The following is a 14,798-nucleotide window of genomic DNA, read 5'->3' on the forward strand; positions in this document are numbered from 1 at the left end:
ATAACAATGTGAAAATAGTCTTTCTCTAAATAGACATGCAAATTCAATTCATGAAACGAGATCGTACCATAAAACAAGTGAACCATGAGTATCTAATGCAATGCACGCCTTAACCAGTATTCAAACAAGAGAAATAACACATAACTAGAATTATAATACCAATACTACCACACTGCTAAGGCAAAGAGAACTAGCTAGGATTCCAGCAGGTTCTCGACCACGACCTCGAGCCCAATAATAACCAACAACATCAACAGTACATAACATGCTCACTACTACTCAAGAAGTGAAGGTATCAAGAAGAGTTCAATAATCAATAGGGAGAGGATAACTCAAGAATTGACACCTTACTCCAAACCATACTACTCAAGCTCACAATAGAACATAGCTGATGCCAACCTAAAACTATGATCATCCACTAAGGTCTCAAGCACTAACGAAGGTTATCAAAATGAAACCAACATCACCAGGAGAAACACATAGCTATAGGGGCGTTAAAATACATTCTAAGGGATATAAGTCACAACCTAGACTAAGGCCTCAAGCGTCAAGTCTAAAGAGGATAGTAACCTTAAGTTAATCCACAAGCAAGGGATTGCTAGCCTAAGCTAAGGATCCCGCAACCCAAGACTACTTGAAAGCTTATACGAGAATCACTAGATGAGACAAGGGAAGTATTCCTAAACTTGATAAATACATTCTCAAATTGCATGTGATTTATACTACACATCATCTAAAAGAGTACAATAGAAAAGGGTAGATCGTAGCCTACCTCAAAGCCAAACACGCGCACTCCCAATCTAATGAACTAAACCTTTTCCTTTTCGAATCACCTTCGGTCACCACCACACTATCAAAATATTGATTAGGACGTCAATACATATGTTTTGATACCAAAATCACAATAATTAGAGACGGACTCCAAATCAAGTCTAAAACGAAATTATGGGACTCGCACTGGAAAGCACTAACTTGACTCCTTCAAAGGGTCCTAATTAGATCAAAAAACTTGTACCCCAAAAATGGGCACAATTCGAGCCTGTAATTGATAAAAAACAACCCATGCAATTAATTCCCAAGAAAAATCCATTAAAGAGCAAGGGTAGTCCCTTTAGGACAAGAATTACCTCAAAATGATACTCGCTGCATTCCCCAATCACTCCAATATGTAGCCACGCCAATTCTAGACCAAATGCTCTTAGAATCACCTTAAGAAGAGGTCTAGAGCTTGAGATATTGCAAATTGAAATTTGGAAAATAGGCCGAGTTGGCATTTGAATAACTATATAACACTAGTGGTCCTTCTCTGCAAATGCAGAACATAGTTAGAAAGAGGTCAAATTTGACCAGGGTCTAAGTGACCCTTCTTTAATAATATGGGGACCTAGTTTGCGAACACGGAGGTCAATATGACCCTTCTCTATGAATGCGGGGATAAGGTTTAAGAATGTGGAGGGCAGGGCGCCCCTTCTCCGTGAACGCGGGACCTAGTCCATGAATGCGGGGGTCAATCTTAACCATCCTATAGGAATGCGTGACCTAGTCTGTGAACGTGAAGAGCAAAAGAAGATGCATCAGTAAGGGCTGCATCAATTGAACTCTTGGATTTAAAATGCTTTGATAGGGTGCCGTGATTCGTTCTGAACCCTGTGCAAGGAAAAAAGATATGCTACCCGTCCAAATTTGACATTTTAGACTCAACAGAGATATCAAAACTTCCAACCAAGGTCATCTCAATGAAAAGTGGGTTCCACACCCAAATGTCATTTCAACCCAAATTCCACAAGGTCGCTCAGAATGAGTCCGAAAGACTCAAGATCTGAACGAAAGGTGCTCTAGTTCAAACTCAATGTTCTAGAGTTAACAGAACCATTAGAATTGTATTCTTAGGCCATATTCCTGGAGTTTTGACTTGATTCACTTGGAGTTTTGAGCTTGGTCAATTTCTAAGAGCTCCAAAATATGTAAACTTGCAAAAAATCCAAAAGAACGACTAGACGATCAAACTGTTAGTCTCAGTAAGTAATAAATGACTTGAGGTCACTGTAGGAAATATCTAAAAATTAAAATTATCTAGAAACAAAGGAAATCACCTAGAGGGTCATTACAACATCCACTACTCAAAGGAATTTCTCCTCGAAAATCAATAGACAGAAAAAGCCTAAAGGCAAGAAAAGATAAGGGTACCGAGCCCGCATGCTTCGCCAGACCTCCAAAAACTCTCTCGAATCGAAAAAGGCCAACTCAGAACTCAGTCTAAGAGAAAACTCAGGAATTCGCTCCTTTGCTCCAAAACTTCAACCCATCCTCCAATTCCTTCTTTAGACTCCAACTGTTGCTTAACTAAATCAAACACAGCCAAGCACACCAGATTCACCTAAGATATACCAAAACCACATAGATACCACAAACAGAACAAACACAAGACAAGGAAAAATATAAACTAAAGAACATAAGAAAAGGGAAGAAGCAAACTGACTCACAAATCTAATTATTAGCCTAATGTTCCAAGCCCAGCACCTTCTAGTCACCTAGAGCATCCTACTTGTTCTTAGCCACACCGAACATCTCTAACACCTTTTGAATACTGACCACCAAACCACAACACAAAACTCGACATAATGACAAGCTCCACCTAAGCGTCGTGGAAACACAACAACCAATAAACAACTCAACCTAGGGCAAAGTCCAAACATTCAGTCCCAAAAACTCTTGAAACCAATACTCCAAGATGAAACACAGCTTCCTAATATGGAATAAGATACGCCCAAAGGACGATCATTCCATAGATGATAAGGCTACACTAAACCCAACTCCACTTAATTAATGCTACCAAGGGAACTTCTAGAACACTGACACCATTTTCCTAAGAACTACATTGTGAGCATAAATCTGAGCCAACTACCCTATTCTACGGGAAATTGAGTAGGTAGGTAGAATATAAGCATAGTCATCCAATTGGTAATGACCCAAAAGGTACCAACTCCCATCAACAAACCCCGCAAGCTAACTATAATGACAAAAGCTAACCTCACATGCTAAAACACATAAATAACTGATGATTCTACAAATTACTTTGATCCCATCCTGAAGATGAACCTTCTAAGCAAACTTCCCATTATCCAATAGAGGCTAAAGTCTGAATCCCTCAATGAACACCATCACACTGATTCTAAATCACCAGCCCAACCTAAGTAGCTATCAACACAACCACTGAGGAACACTTACAACACCAAGGTTTAACAAAGGATCACATCTCTAGTTCTTGGATAACCAAAACAATCACTAAGTTTGCCATGAAGATATGAAACAAATAGAACGAATGAGAAAACCACAACTTCACAATTTAGGAGCTGAGAACAAGATTAAGGCAAGGGAGGGAAACAACAAACTCAACTACCACAATACTAGAGAAGGCCACATTGCGCTGCACCCAGCTCAACAACCACTAAACCCCTCAACTACAAACCCTAATGGATGGGAAACAGCAAAGGTAACCTTCTAAGCCGACTAGATAAACATTATAACAAATTTCCATTCGAGAGAAACAAGTCTAGCCACCTATCAAGCAAGGACCGACATCACAAAAACCATACAACAAGGATGGAAAAAGGGAAAGCCAACTAGCCTGCCTATAAAGTCATAACCCAACAACTAAGTACAAAGGTATGGGGAGTTATTCAACCACTACTTCCATTCATAGAAACATAAATTAGTCAATCCACTATGAAAACAAATCAACTACAGAAGATTAACGCATACACATAGTCTTAAATAAGGATACCACAATAAATAAAGGATGAACAACAAGCTAAGTAGGCACGTATGGGTATGAGAACCTCAATTTATAAGACATAAATAATAAGGAACAAAGTAATGTAATCACACAAATAATAACAATGCCTAGAGCCTTGGACTCTAATCGGCCTATAGAAGCATATAAGGGATCATGTTTGACCTCGACTTGAACACTTGAATTATCACCTGCAATATTCTAGGCACTACCTTTGATAGGAGGTTCCGTAAACCCACGAGATTGAGTTGGCTAAACAAATCACCTAGTGATCTCATGCTGGGGACACTCTCTAGACGGTGGCCAAGATCTACAAAAATGCAACATGGTCTAACAATCCTAAATGGGGGATAAATAGATGACAACAATTTCTGGATAATCAACTCCCACCTAGGGCACTCCCTAGAACAGTGCCCAAGCTCACAAAAATCAAAGCAAACCATCTGGCCTAAGGTCTGATGAGAAAGTTGTGATGATCTGTGTTGACTACCTCTGCCAGGATGAAGACCATCTTTGACATCCTGAGGACCACCCTTATCTGACCACATCAGATCTCTGTGATAATCTCTAGCAAGGTGTCCCAACTCGCCATACTTGAAACATGAATCACCGAAACATAAGTAGATGAATGTAAGACCCTGAAAGTTCAAAAGTTAGAAAATGAGGTTTAAAAGAAGTTCCAAGGTAAAAGTCTCAGCTTATGCACCAGGTGACAACCACAGACTAGGTTCATGATCCATTATATTTAGAAAGGTCCATTTTGGACTTTGTGGTGAAGTCCTGAAATGCAGGTTTTGTAGGGGAGGGTTCATGAAAGGGACCACGATTTATGGTGAGAACCACGAGCCATGATGCCCTCTATGGTGGACACCCTCCTAGATCCCCGTATAGTCCCCTCACTACGTAAGACCACCATGGGCCATATTTCCCATCCCGGACCATGGTGGGTATTATGGTAGGAACCCTCACCATGATAGGGAACACGACATGTATTGGCCATCACGAGCCATGGTGAAGGTCCATCCAGGTGCCGAATTTAGTTTTGAGGGAGGTATATTTTGGTCATTCCTTATATTTCATTAATAAATGTGAATAGTTTTTGGGACTATATTCTCACGTATTAAATACCCTAAGTCCCCTTAACCCTCTCATTCTTACCATAACTCCTTAATCTCAAAATCTTCTCTCCTAAGTTTCCTCTCAAGAGCCTTCTTATTCATCAAGCAAGTTCTAAGGATTTCTTCAAGGTAAAGCTTCAATTCACTTTAATCTAGGACTTCTAAAGGTAGAGGTATGTGAGACTACATCCATGGTTACCTTTGACCCATGGAATCCCAAGTTTTCTCTCCAAAATCTTTATGATTTTCACTCAAAAAGCCCTAGTTTTATGATAATGCATTAGGTCTTCTTATTCATGATATATTCTATGATTATTGATTAAAATATGCCTTCAATTGATATTATTTTCATGAATTATGTATAGTTTGATATAAAATATATGATCATGCATGTTTTCAATCTAATTTCATGATTTCAAGTAAGTTATTCATGTATTCATATTTTTACCCCAATTTTAAGTATCCAAGCAAGTTTATGAAAGAGGGTGACCTAAGACCCTAATGATATTTTTATGAAAGTATTCATAATGATGGAAGGCCTACACCAATATTTCATGAATTACATGATAATGAGCTATTCTTATGAAAAAGTTTATGAAGTATGATTATGAAAAACCTATGATTTATGACACGATATGTATTCTGTGGGATGTTGACATAGCACCGAGAGGACTTTGAGGTGGGGGCTCGACCTAAGCCTTAGTATCAACCTCTAGTTCCTTAAACTACGATACCACCATAGGTTTTCCAGTATGTCCTAGCTAGTAGATCCACATATAGAACATGTTCATGTTAGATGGAGTCTACCTTGCCAAGTAGCCTCCCTACTTCTCGATGTGGGGATCATTTGATATATGAATCACTAAATTCTATGTAATAGCTCGCATGGTCTTAATGTCGGTTACAGTTATCTCCCATATATATATGAGTTCTTATGACAATGAGGTTTGATGCATTGACCAATGAGTTAAATGTTTTAATGATTTCATGACTTTATCTATATTTTAAAGATATTGGTCGTGTATCTCATGATTTATATTGATTATGTCCTATGTTTGTTGTTTAGGCATCTTCTCACATACTTAGTGTATTTCATGTACTAACACATATTTTTTGCCTACATTGTATCATAATGTAGGGCTAACGATCACGCTCATCCTCCCGTTCATGGCTAGAGCTTGTTATAGTGTACTTTGGTGGTGAGTCCTTATGTTCCGAGGATGTGACATTTTACTTTCATGTTGTCATTTGACTATTTCATCACTCTTATGTTGTCATGGGTGGTCCAAGAGCTTGTCTTACTCCCCCATAAAGTTAGTAGAGGCATGTTATATAGTAAGAGTCTATGTTGTCACTTTTGCTCATTTTGAGACTTATGCTCCTTTTATTGAGACTATGCTTCTGTATCTTGATTTATGCTTGCTCCTTTTATTGTGAGTATGCTTTTGTATATTGATTTATCTTGATTTGGTTTATTTACCTTATGTATGCTCATGAATGATATGCTAAGAGGCTTGGTTGGGGTCCCTCAGGATTCTTATTGCCATGTCACAACTAGGCCATAGTTTGGGTCATGACAATGAATTAACCAATTGGACTAAAATGGACCTAATTAGCTGAATACCCCTGTGAAGCTAACCTAAACCCTGTCTATCATAGGAACCACAACCTGCCTCAAAACCTCCTAGAACTTGAGGTGCTTCCGCCATAGGTTTGATTAGTTAAGAAGGAAGATGACCTTTATTGAGATCTTCTATACAGATGGTGAGTCCTCTTACCTCCACCTATTTAAGCCTCAAGGAACACCTACTTTATGGACCTCACATGACTAACAACCTAGGGAAAAGTAGACAAAGTTGTTATCAAGTGCTCCAACACAAAATGGTATGGTAAAGCCAATTCCCTGATGATCCCCTGACTCAAATCCTTCTAAGTAGGGAAAAAAGTTAGGAGTATGCCCGTCCTACTTAAGAAACGTCCGACCCACTTAAGAAACTTGATCACATACTCAGAAGTGGACCACGAAAATTATTGGGGAACAACCAACTTAACTCTCTGAGAGAAACTCATAGTGTCAAGAAATCCACCTACCAATGGCATACCCTCTAAGATACTCAAAACTCCTAACACTGCATATCGAAGAGGCAAGGTAGCCACTAATACCATCGGATCCTTGGTTGCCCCAGACTCTCAGTATACTAACGAACATCCCAAACCTCAAAGTATGCACCTAAAGAAAACCTCACACTATCCATCTATGAAATATTAGATACAAATAAGCATTTTTAGATGTTAAATCAAAGAAATGACACACGATAAGGAGTCAAGAATGGATCTTCCTATGGATGCCTTATAGCCTCCCTAAGATAAGATACATATGTCATTGCATTGATCTGTAGGGACTCTACTAGATATTTTCTCTCGTACCAATGATACCGGTCAATATAGAACTCATACCAACCTAAAATCTCAGGTAATGATGGCACCTATTAACATATCACTAGTAGGTAAGCCTAACTCGTAGACCAAAACTAGAAGAAATGAGCTATTATGCGGAAGAGACATATCGAAAATAAGAAACAAGATAAAAAAATAAAAGGGGTAGATAAATTCAATATAAAAGAACATTTCCCAAGATCTGATATCAGCTGGTACTCGAGCTACTAATACAAAATAACAGATACAAGGCATTACAAATATATAGTCTAGTCTCAGAATGTAAAATAAAGACTAACCCAACCACCATAAAGGAAGAATAACAACTTCGAATGTCAGGATTCACCCCAGCCTCCAAGTCCCAAAGTTGCGCCGCACGAATCCAAATCAAAGACAAGAACTCGTACTATGATCTATAGGGTGCAAAAGTGTAGTTTGAGTACCAAAAAAGTGGTACTCAGTAGGCATAGGCCAACTGACCTCCAAGGTAATGCAAGTATAAATAACAAGTACAAAGGAAAAGTATAATACAAGAAGCTAACAAAAAAATATCACATAACTGTACAGGTAAATAGAGACAAGAGAAAAAGAATAAGTGAATAAAAGATTGAAACAACGGAACATATCTGGGAACACTAGCCCAACAACCTTATCACAAAAATCTCATACTATGACAATCAACTACCCATGGATATACTGATGGTAATCACCGCTATTCACCATAAAAGCCTAAAAGTCAAACCAACTCTACCAAATCAGGGAGTACCAAGATAGACAAGTCTGAGCCACACACACACACATAGATACAGGACTGTCAATTCAACACAATAATACATGAATACAGTCAAACAACAACCTAAATGGACTCTCATAATCTCGATAGGCAATGGATAAGAATGCAAGTTATGCAGTAGAAATAGTCGTAATAGTATAAAGTTCCACACAACCAAAAATATACACCTACCCCCTATTCTAGCAGCGGGTAGGACCCATGTAGCTCTCTCATCCTGTTCACTGTGTCACACATTTATAATACATGGTCCTGAGCCTGAACTTATAAAATTGATATTGTTGGATTGCTCCATCTAGGTATTAGAGCTACATAAAGCCATGCCAATGCAGAAAAGTGTGACGATGCACTGACTAATCAAGTAAAAATTGAGTACATCCTAGATGCCTCTAATGTTTTAAAGTAAGAAAGAAGCATGTCCTTGACGCCTCATATGTCCCAAAAATTAGTTTATCAAGTAGTCTAGGTGGTATGACTCCTATTAAAACTACTTTAAAAGAGTAACAATGTGAAAATAGTCATTCTATAAATAGACGTGTAAATCTAATATATGAACCAAAATCGTACCTAATAAGACATGAACTATGCGAATCCAATGGAATGTATGACATCACTGACATTCAAACAAGAGCAATAAGAAACAAAAAATTATGATACAAATACTACCACACTGCTAAGACAAAGAACTAACCTAGAGTCTAGCTGATCCTCGACCACGAACTCGGGCCTATTAATAAACCAATAACATCATAAAAGCATAACATGCTCACCGCTACTCAAGAAGAGAAGGAATCAAGAAGAGTTCAACAATCAACGGGCAGAGGATAATTCAAGGATAGATGCCTTACCCCAAAAAATAAAACTCTAGATCACAAGTGATCATAGATGATGCCAACCTACGACACGACAAGCCACTAAGGTCTCAAGAACTAACAAAGTTTATCAAACCAAAACCAATATCACAGGGAGCAACTTATAGCTACAAGGGTATTAAAATTCATTCTAAGGTATTATGTCTCAACCTAGACTAAGGCCTCAAATATCAACTCTAAAGAGGATATTAACCCTAAGCTAGGCCACAAGCAAAAAATTGCTAGCCAATCTAAGGATCCTTCAAATCAAGACTATGTAAAAGCTTCTATGGGAATCAGTAGATGAGACAAGGGCAGGAGTCTTAAATCCAACAAATATAATCCCAAAATTACATGCGATTCATACTACACATCATCCAAAAGAGTACAGTTTAGAAGTGTAGATCGTAACCTATCTCAAAGCCGAACATGTGCACTCTCAATCCACTGAATTGAAGCTTTGTATTATCAAATCACCTTCATCACCGCCACACTATAAAATATTAATTACAACATCAATTAGATGTTTTGATACCAAAATCACAATAATGAGATATGGACCCAAAATTGAGTTTAAAATGAGATAGTGGGATTTGCACTTGCAATTCCAAAATTGACTTTCTCAAAGTATCCTAATTAACTCAAAAAACTTGTGCTCTAAAATGGCCACAATGCGAGCTTAGAATCGACCAAAAATAACCCATGCAATTAATTCCCTAGAAAAACTCTATTAAAGAGCAAGGGCAATCCCTTTGGGATAGAAATTACCTCAAAACAATTTTCCCCAAACTTTCCCAATTACTCCAATATGTATCCACGCCAATTTTGGGACAAACTCACTTGTAATCACCTCAATCGGAGGTCTAGAGCTCAAGATATCATAATTTGAAATTTGGAAAATGAGCTAAGTTTGTGTCTGAATAACAATATAACACTAGGGGTCCTGCTTCACAAACGTAGGACCTGGTCCATGATCACGGAGGTCAACTTTGATCAAGGTCTAAGTGACTGACCCTTCTCTGTGAATGCAGAGATCAACATGACCCTTCTCCACGAATGCGAGGATCGGGTTCGCAAATGCGGAGGTTAGGGTGCTCAATCCCTGCGAACGTGGGACTTGTTTTGTGAAGATGGGGCTCAACCTTGACCATCCTCCATGAACATGGGACCTGGTCTATGAATGCAAAGACTAAAATAAGATGCACTATCAAGGGCTATATCAGCTGAACTATAGAGGTTGAGAGAAATACTAATAAAAGCAATGCTAGCTATGTACAATGGTTAAAAGAGCCATTCAACCACTAATCCAATGGGACGACACACAACTAAGGTGACCTTTTAAGCCAACTAGATCCTCCAGCACCACCATTCCTAGAACTAACAAAGCTTTTCTAGGCACCAATCTAACAAAGATCTGCACCACAACAACAACAACGGGCAAGAGAGACAAAAAGGATCAACTAACTAGCTCGACCACAAACTCATAACATATCCACCAAAGCAAAGGCATGGGGATTTGCTCAACAACCACTCTTAACAAAGAAACTCGACCTAGTCAATCCAGTACTAAATAAAATCAACTACAACACTAAAATATATACATAGTCATGGGACAAGTAAAAAATCAAATAGGCACGTATGGGTATGAAAGCCCCAAAACCATAAAATGTAAACAATGAAAATATAATTGATACCTGGACCCTTGACCACTAGTCAGCCTATAGAAGCATGCAACGGATCGTGACTGACCTTGGCCTAAACTCCTAAAGTATCACGAGAAACACTCTAAGCACCACCTCTAGCTAGATGCGACATGAACCCACAAAACAGATCTGGCTTAGAAAATTACACTCTAGTCCATGCCAGGGACACTCTCTAATCCAGTGGCCAAGCTCCCCACAGATGAGAAAAGGTCTAACTGCTCTAGTCTAAGGAGTAGGAGAAGTATGCAATGAAAGATCATCTCCTGGCTAAGGCACTCCCTGGACAAGTGATCAAACTATCCACAATCATAGCAACCTCTATAGTTTGAAGCCCGATGTGAAGAACTCGACAAACTCCTCTAGTACCCCCTAAACAACTGTGAACCATCTCTAACCCTCTGGGAACCACCCTTGGCTGACTATACCGGGGTATTGCGACACTTTCTAACAAAGAGTCCTACCTCGCTAAAATCATAACAACCATCACCAATATCAACCTACTGGAAGGACATAGCTGAATAGGACGAGCTCCAATACCTGAAGACCCAATGTGCTCACCTTGAGAAGTCTGACCTGAACTCTTTCCACTATACTATCTATGACCTATATTAAAACCTCTTAGAATTAGAGGTGCTACCGTCGTAGGTATGATAGGTCGAGAAGGAAGGTGACCCTCATTAAATTAATACTCACCCTGAAGTGGGATGCTATCACCATTGTACTAATAGCGAGGCCTCTTACCACTATCTTTGTAAGCCTCAAGGCATGCCATCGATACAGTCCTGGCATGGCCAACAAACTGGAAAAAGGTAAACCCAACCCCTATCAAGTGCTCTGATGCCAAATAGAGTGGCAAAGACAACCCCCTAATGAACTCCTGACTCATATCCTGCCAAAACTCTGGTAGAACCTGCTGATGCTCTGATTAGGTCCACTAGAAACCTCATGCTATCCATCTAAGAGAGAGTGGATTTCAAATGATTAGTTTTATAAGTTATTTAAAGCAAGGACACACGATAAAGAGCTAAGAATACAATATCCTAAATATGCCTCATATCCTCCTGAAGATAGGATAAGGACATCTCCATACAGATCCACAGGGTTCTACTAGGCATTACCCTCATATAAATGATGCTGGTCAACCTAAATCTCTGATACCAACTTGTCATGATTTGATTTCTCAGGTTATGACGGTAGTTATTATAGCCCACCAGTAGGTAAGCCTAACCCCTAGCCTAGAATCATAAGCATTGTGCTATTATGAAGAAGAGAACATATGAAGCAAAATAATAATAATAATGAAAAGAAAGAGAAATAAACATAAATATATCCACGAACCATCCCCAAGATTTAGCATCAGTCGATATTTGAGCATTTAATTAAAATAAGAGTACATGAATTTTTCAAATACACAATAGATATGGACAATCTTTAAAAGTAAGTAAAGACTAGTCCTAGCTCAAAATAGATGGAAATCGGTAATTTCGGATGCCAGGAGCTCACTAAATCTTTGAATCCAAGCTGCTCCGCACAAAGTCCAAATCAGTGGTGATAACTCATACTCTGATCTACAGGGTATAAAAGTGTAGTATGAGTACCAAACAAATGGTACTCAGTAGACATAGGCCGACTGAGATACACAAATAAAGCAAGTATAGATAACATATAATAAGGTAAATACAACACAAGTAACTAATCAGGAGATAACACAAGATAGTACAGGAAATAAGGGTAAAGATAGAGGATACATAGAGAATAGAGAAGGGTGAAGAAATGCACCTGAAAGTGCTAGCCAACAATCTATTTATAATAAGAAGGCATTATAAGAGTCAACTAATCAAGAATGGACTACTGTCTGTCACCGCTAATCACATAGACACCTAAGGACTAATCAAACTCAACTTATTAGGTAGTACCAATGACAAATATAACATGATATAAGTAAAAGTATAATCAAACAATAACCAATCAGATGCCCATACCCCCGGAAGGTAAAACTAATGACAAACTCGGGGACCAAATAATCAAATAAGTATGCTGGTGATAGGCGATGCTAATGAATGCAAATCTATAGTAAAAACTAATAACATCATCAGTTTCTCTCATAGATTATTAATAATAAGTGTATAGACTCACCCCAACCCTCGTCCTACCAGGTGGGACTCATATAGCTCCCTTATCCAGTTTTGTGGTACACTGGCAAGAGGGCCCCATAGGGGATGTGGGAGTCCGTATATACTACCTAGACCCGAACTAGGTATTATACATAACATATAGAATCCTCATAGTGTTACCAAAAAGTGAGTAGCCAAGTTGATGTAGAAAAGGGCAACGCCGCGTCGGATAGTCAAGTAAAAGCTAAAGGCATCCCGATGCAACCAATATAGAAAAAGGGCGATGCTGCGCTGAATATCAATAAAAATTGAGGTCATCCTCAATGCCTTATAAGTCTCAAAACCAGTGCCCAAAAGATCTAGGTGGTATGGACCCTTTTAAAAACCAATTTTAAAAATGTAGTAAAAGTGTGAATTCCATCTAAATAATAGTAGTAAAAATCAACAAGGAGGCAAGATCGTACCACTAAAAATATATGAAAATGCTTAATTAGTCAAAGCATGCCATCACTAGTATCCAAATAAGGTACACATGATCAACAATGGAATACCAACTCTTAACACATTACCAAGGCAAAGGAAATTAACCTGGGATCTAATCACTCCTCGAATATGGACTCAGACCTAATATTATTATACTTTTCAATAAGGAATCACAACCTACCACTAAATATAAAGTGAAAAAATCAAAAAAATGGCTCAAAATTAGATAGGGAAAGAAATGTCTCTAGGAACGTCGCCTTTACCCCAAATGGGCCATACTAGCTCGCAATCTAGAACTGAAGAAAAACCTTTGGCTATGATGAGACTCTGAGGTCTTAGGCACTAGCACAAGGTACACCATCCAAAGCAAGCCTTACCAAAAGGTACACGTAGCTATAAGGGAAATAAAACACATGCTAAAGCAACTAAGGATCAAACCTAGTCTTAGTCCATCAATACCAATCCTAAAAAGGTAAATATTCTCTCCCTCTTCTCTAAATAAAATCTACCGCACAGGATTCCAGATGTCTCTAGAGCCACAGGTGGAGGTTTTCAAGATGCTGGACCAATCACAAATAGAGTGTGATGATAATATCAAAAAAACCCAATAGGAATCAACTTCTACTTCCATTCACAGCTCTAATTTTCAAAATAGTGGTGTAATGGCTATGGTGATTTTGGCAGAGGAACTGGAGTGGTTTCATAAAGTTAAATCCCTATCTCAAATGGGTTTACTTTGTGTAATTTTGAATGATAAGGATGATTCTACATCACAAGAGTTATGTACACACAAAAAAAGTTTGAATTCTAATTTTATTGCCTTTCCGAAACTCTAAAGTCCTTCTTTCACCAATTTTGACCTACCTTTATTTATGGGATTTCAAAGGATTTTATCTTGACAATCATGATAATTGATAAAGTGAATTCAGAGAATATCGAGTCTCAATCACCGGAGATGCGCACTCAAATTCGAATAAGTTCTATTGATATTCATGAGGAATTAAAAGTAGGGAATGGTCCCCCACATCAAGGCGAACCTATGGATGAATTTGGAAGGAATTCTAATAAAGGATTCTCTGAGGAACTATCCACCGACAGAGAGGAAATTCTGACAGATCACTCAATCCAAAAATGATCAGGAGATAAAGGTAAACATTTCTATCTCTAAAGTCCCAATTAGTTTAGCCCCCTTGGATTCAAATTTGCAAATTAGGTCTACCAATGATCATAATTCTCAAAATCTGAAAAAATGGTATTCCTAATTTTGATTTGCAAAATTCCCAATATAATATTGTTACTAGGGATGGAATGAACAATTTTATTCATAAACCTCCAATTGGTGATAAAAAATAACAAACAAACTGCCCCTTGAAATCTTATAGTGATAAGGAAGGGAGTGTAGACGGGCTGAAAATAGTTGATACTGATATACAACAAAATACCAATAATAATGGGAATGTTCAAGGACAAAATTTAAGTATCAAGGTAGCAAATGAGGTAGTGGATTTGA

This window comes from Solanum dulcamara, chromosome 8, assembly GCF_947179165.1.
Source record: "Solanum dulcamara chromosome 8, daSolDulc1.2, whole genome shotgun sequence".
Classification (NCBI taxonomy): domain Eukaryota; kingdom Viridiplantae; phylum Streptophyta; class Magnoliopsida; order Solanales; family Solanaceae; genus Solanum; species Solanum dulcamara.